A 6,287-nucleotide genomic window follows, 5' to 3' on the forward strand; every position below is an offset into this window, starting at 1 on the left:
CGGTGGCCGCGCGGCTTAAGCATTGGACTATCACGCCGTGGGTCCCAGGTTTGAATCCTGGGTCTGGCAAGTACATAAATATAGTTTTTCAATTTGTGTGTGAGTCAGAGTATGGACCTAACAGGTTGAGCAATGGCTGACATCCATTTCTCGAAAAACAAAATCTGTTAATACAAACCTCTACTCTGTGGAGGCCCATATGATCGGACATAGAATCGGACTTGGTCGGAAAAAAAATATTCTATCGGTTCCCGATACGGCAGCTCACGGTGAACTGCATCTGAATCTCATCACACTCGCAAAGTGAGGACTCTTTCAATCTGCGCTTATGTACTTATCGCGCAAGCACAATATCATAATACTTATTAGGTACAGGTGAAAAATATAATGAAACTAGTAACAAGAATTTGGGGCATGACCCATGATTTATAACCCCTGTGTCAAATACTGGATTTTGGTTATTTCATTGTCCGAATTGTTTAAATATTTTTGCGCGAAATTTTCTTTTATGTACTTTCATATAAATAGTCATCGCTTTCCCCCATTTGACATAGTTTCTTTGCTACAGCAAGTAAATTCATTAAAATATCTCTCTTTTTGGATCACCAAAAAAAACAAACTCAAAATGAAGATCTCTGCAAGTATATTTTTGATGGTGCTAGTAGCATTAATTGGCATGGTAAATATTAAACTAAATAATATTATTTTACATTACATTATATTATTTTCTCGATTCATCCGCTTGTCTGTCTGTAACGCATAGGGAGAAAAAAATCATATTCTAAATTGAACAGACGAGAGCCAGAGATAATAAATATTAAAACGGTTTAAGTGAGAGAAAACATACATACTTAAATGGGTGTGAGAGAGAGAAAATGATTATATTAATTATAATAATTATGGATCGTAATACCGAATTGAAACATAAATACCCGGTATTCATATAGACCGGTATTCGTTCAAAATATTTTTTTTCAGACCCTTAACTTTACTGCTCCAAATGCGAAATTAACTTAGGCCAGAATTCTGTCATAAAACCACCAGGGGTAGTCAACCTTTTTATACCTACCGCCAACTTTTGTATCTCTGTTAGTAGTAAAATTTTCTAACCGCCCATCGGTTCAACTGTAATGGTGATTTTTAAAGTAGGAAAGTAACTTTGCTTTACAAAATTTATAAAGCAAATTACAGCAAGGCAACGATGTACTAGAGGCATGCGTAGAGTTGGATTTCGGGAATTCTCGAGAATTTTTCGAGATTCTTTTATCCTGAATCTCGAGAATTGAAATTTTTAATATTTCGGGAAATCTCGAATCTCGAGAATCTTTTCTCGGGATTCGGGATTTCTTTATTATTATTTTTTTCATTTTTATTTATTAAAGAAACAAACAGTTATATATTGATTAAAAAAAATTAAAATATAATAATGATAAGTTATTGCAACCAGCAAAGTTTCCATATCACATATTAAATGAATCACAATATTATCACATATTAATTGAAAAAACGATTGATGAAAAAAGTGGACAGAAAACGTAAAACGTTCAAAGACTGATTGGGGAATTAAGAGAAACGTCGACTCAAAATGAGTGCGATTTTTGAAACATCAGGGAATTTTTTGTCTCAAAAGAGTACGCGATTGTCAGATGCAGCGATTGACAGTCTGGGTTTTTTGAAATCCTATTTTAATAAGTAATGTTTTGATTTATTTTTGTTTTCCTACTTCTATTTTGTTTTTCTTACATTAAATTACAAAAAAAAAATCTTTTTTTAGAGCTTGTCTGATTTTACATTGATTTTAGGATTTTTAAAGTTTTTTTTATATTTCCCGATATCTCGAGAATTCTCGAGAATTCAAAATTTCATCATTTCGGGAAATCCCGAATCTCGAAATTGAGATTTTCTCTGGAAATACCCAACTCTATGCATGCGCAGACGACGATAAAAGGCGCAGGCTCTTTTGTTTGCGGTTGCACTACATTGCCATTTAGTTTCATTTACGTAGCGTGAACTAACTTATGCGAAGGCGATACAAAAAATTGTATGTTTTTTAAAGTTTAAATTGTCATGGGGAATTTTATGAAAACATGGTGAAAATGTTTTTAAACCGCCCACCATGAAAACTGGAATACCCACTAGGGGGCGGTAGGGGTAAATTTTATGTTGGATGACTAGTCGCTTCGTTTGCAAAATTGACGCGCATGCCGTCACATCATTTTTGTGCCCTATACATCAGTTCTTTTAAAAAATCTGGGAACAAGACAAAAATTTAATTTATTCTAAATAAAATAATGATAGTACCTACATAATAAATATTTTTTTTAATTCAAAAAATAATTCACAAGAATTAAAGATGTAACCTACTTTATTGAACTATATAGCCACTAGAAAAAAATACGAAACTTATCTGGTTAAGACCTGGGCCCCTCGTGATTTGCGCCCACGGGCCTTGGCCATTAACCTATACGTGTCACAATTGCGACGAAGTTAACCAATGTTTTTATAATTTTCTCTTTTCATTTTTTTTTATAGCGGTTTTTTATATTTCTCAGAAGTGTTTTTAAATTATGTATGTTCTATCATTGAGTCTGTTGTGATATAATAATTAATTTTGTTTTCTTTTACAGTTCGGTGCTGGGTTGGCTCAATCCCACGGACACCATTCTCACAGTAACAGTCACGAACGCGGACACCATTCTCACAGTCATGAGCACGGACATCACTCTCGCAGTCAGAGTCACGAACACAGACACGGACGCGGACATCACTCCCACAGTCACGAACATGGACATCATTAAAGCCTACGCTCTATGACCCAATTGAAAATTACCTCAAGGATAATAATTATTATTACTTAATCAAAATTATACTATGTGTTACTAGTTACTATTGAGGAGTTCATAATGACTTTGTTTGATAAATTTAACAATATTATACATCTCTAAAACATTAAGAATAACATTTACCCAATATACGAATTGTTTTAAAATAATAAATAGCATCTTTCAAAAAATTAAACAAAGTTTTAAAGTTTATTTGTATACCTTTTCCTAATATACTCCACTCAAATGATCCACCCAATACGTCATTGATCCACCCCATCAATTTTTTTTATGGTTTTTTTATGGTCATTGCCTCCACAAGCAGGTCTCTAGGCTAGGCCAGGATCTTTGGCGAACCCCCTCCTCCTCCTCCGCTGGGCAAACTTTTTGGCTGAAAGGCTACGTTAGGAATATAAAATTAGCGGCCGGTCGCAAGTAAAATACTATTTACCTACATTATTTATTATCATGAAAAAAGAATTTCAACATAAAAGCCAAAAATTTATCGAGAAGAATGGAACTGTGTTATATTTTGAAGTCGAGCTTCTTAAAACTGCTTGTAAATGTTCATCGTTGATGCTTGAAGAGTTTTTATTGATATTCATAATTCACATAATAATAATATGTAGGTTGATCCAATAATAACCAACATTTTTCTGGCAGAATCTTGCAGTTGTTTGAATTTGTCCGAATTAAGAGTGTTAAAAGAAGGTTATGCTATATAATAAATATAGCTAATAGAAATAAGTCTGTCCGAATTAAAATTTGCAGATTTCTTCTCGACTGTGCAATTCAGGTATATTCAGATGATTCAGTTAAAATGTAAAAAAAAAAGTAAACGTTTTTCAAAAATACCTACGACTGAAGCTCGCGGGCCCCACATAAATATTTGGCGGGCCGTAGTTTGCCCAGTCTAGTACGGCAACGTTAAACGGTATTCTGGAATGATGTCTCTCTGAAGCGGATGTAACCGATCCAAAGTAGTATTTGACTAAGTGGAATAAGTACTACATATTGTGTTTTATTTTAATTAAAACATATTAAAATAGCTAATTATTGACACACAATAATCAAAAGTTGAAAATTAAATAAGTAGTAAGCAGTGGCGAAGGGTGATTTTTGGAAAGAGGTGGGCTGTGGAGATCTGAGAAAAAGAGCAGATATACCTACCTACATATTTGCGAAAATAAGAAGATAATACGATATTAATACTAATGAATAAGTACCCACTAGGGATTCCAATCCCGGTATCTCGAGCTATTTTCGATGCCTATGAATCCCGGGATTGATAAACATAATCCCGAAACCTTGGGGATTGATTTTTTATCATTTTTTTTATGGAAAATAAAATACAAACGAAAATATAACCGAGAAAATACTTTTAATAACAAATAACTACATTAGAAGTAAACTGAGTTTGAATGAAGTTTTATTTATACCCATGTGTAAGTTGCCGATTCATTTTATTTTTTCACATAAATTAATAAAAATCAGAAAGATTGGAAATAAATGCTTCGCACTTTTAACAAAGTAATTCCACCATGATCTCATACGTTTTACGGTAGTTTCATATTTGGCTGACTAATTAGATTTATGAAGCGGAAAAATTAGACTTATGAAGCGGAAAGGCCATAAGTACACCATGATTTGCTTTACTATTTTAAATCTCGCTAACGTCTTTACTATCAGAAACAGCAATCTCATATTGAATTCACATTATTATTTATATTACTATACTATTTACTCCAATAAACTTATGTGTTTCCAAGATTGAACGTATACAATATTAACAATAAATGTGTTAAATAGTATAAATTATACTAGATTTATTTTTGACCGATTTTATCAATGTTATTTGTAAATATAAAAAAATTATAATAACAATCGAAAAAAATGCCAATTCCGGGATTGTCAAATTTTAATCCCGGTATCAGAATTTTGGCTCGGGATTGGATTCCCTAGTACACACTAATGACACCGACACACTGATTCAATGAAACTTCAAAAACTCACTGACTACATAAAATTGAGAGATGAGTTTAAATTACGTTTTTTTCAAAACATTTATACATAATTATTATCATTAGATAAAATTTCTTTTTATTTTTAAAAACAATTTGATATATTTATATGAGATTAAACGCCTTAGAAATTATTTTTTTTAAATTATCTATTAATTATTAAGTGTTTTGGACAAAGTGCAGTCATGACAACAATATTATGCGCAAAGGTTTTAGATTAGGCGATAGGAGCCTACCATATTTCATACAATCCGATAGAGTAATTGAAGCAACGTGACGTAAATTCCATACGAAAAAATATCACCATTCCTTGAAGAATAATCCAACATTCATTTACGTCTAGATAGATGGCGCGCTGTAGTATATTTTTGTACACCTTTGCAAATTGTTTTGTAATCTGTATAATAATATCTTCATTCCTACATATTAATATTATGACCTCTTTCGTTGGCAAATAAAATTATTTTTATAGAATATAAAATAATCTTGTCAACATGCAATTAAAAAATACTGTAAGCACAAATGAGATAATTGTGGATTAAATCTTTAAGAAAAATGCATCTGAAAAATGTAAATAGACAAAATAAAAGTCGATATTTTATTAAGTCGCTTTTGTCTACAACTATTCATTGTATTTAGCTGGCTGATTCGCAACACTTCCTGAACCCGCCCTCCCCAGGATATAGCGCCTTGGTCATTATTTTAATCGGCTTTCCGAATCATATCTATATGAAAATAGGTCTTAATACAGGAATTTTCATTGCCAATTACAATTTTTTTTCTTAATTTTAATTTACGAGTATGAAAATAATCTGCACTTTTTGATGGTGCACAAAACTTGGCATAGGTAATATCCATAGCATGACATAGGTAATTTAATAGTTGGTGTTTAGAAAGGGGATTCACCTAAAATTTATCTTCCCAACAAAATGGCAACCACACTCTGTATGGCACAGATAATAATTATAAAAATCTCATATGCATATTATTATATAGGTCTCACTGCATACGCCAAGTTTAGTCACGCAGTAAGAGCTAGTAGGAAGGTGTAGTAGAATTATATCGTGTAGAAGTTTTACCCAACTTTACAACACTGACACGTTATTGTCTATGGCTATGCTCATGTTTAAGCATAGACAATAGCAAGTCGGAAATGGCAGTTGTCTAGAGACCTTCAATATAATATGAAGAGGTTACAAGGGCACTCAGCCTTTTTCCAAATTATCAAGTTAAAAGAATCAGGATAAACATGACGTACACTCAAAAACATAGTTTAATATAACTTCATGATATCTGCCGTATAATACAACTAATGTAGTTGTGCCATATAAACGATATAAAATACCATCGCGTGTTTTCCTTCAACACTGCCCATACAATATCACATGTCACATACAAAAGCAACACTGTCTGAATATATAAAATAATTACGGAGGTAGTTGGC

General features: G+C 32.4%; 1 long non-coding RNA gene across 1 annotated transcript; it reads left to right on the forward strand.

The window, feature by feature from the left end:
• The first annotated feature begins 536 nt into the window (after positions 1-536).
• Positions 537-2,929, forward strand: LOC147076503 (uncharacterized). The gene is made up of 2 exons (XR_015069511.1): positions 537-679; positions 2,628-2,929. It is a non-coding gene; the product is annotated as an uncharacterized LOC147076503 (long non-coding RNA).
• The last annotated feature ends 3,358 nt before the right edge of the window (positions 2,930-6,287 follow it).

The sequence above is a fragment of the Rhyacophila brunnea genome, unplaced genomic scaffold, assembly GCF_057557595.1.
Source record: "Rhyacophila brunnea isolate RB1 unplaced genomic scaffold, BYU_Rbru_1.0 scaffold_13, whole genome shotgun sequence".
Classification (NCBI taxonomy): domain Eukaryota; kingdom Metazoa; phylum Arthropoda; class Insecta; order Trichoptera; family Rhyacophilidae; genus Rhyacophila; species Rhyacophila brunnea.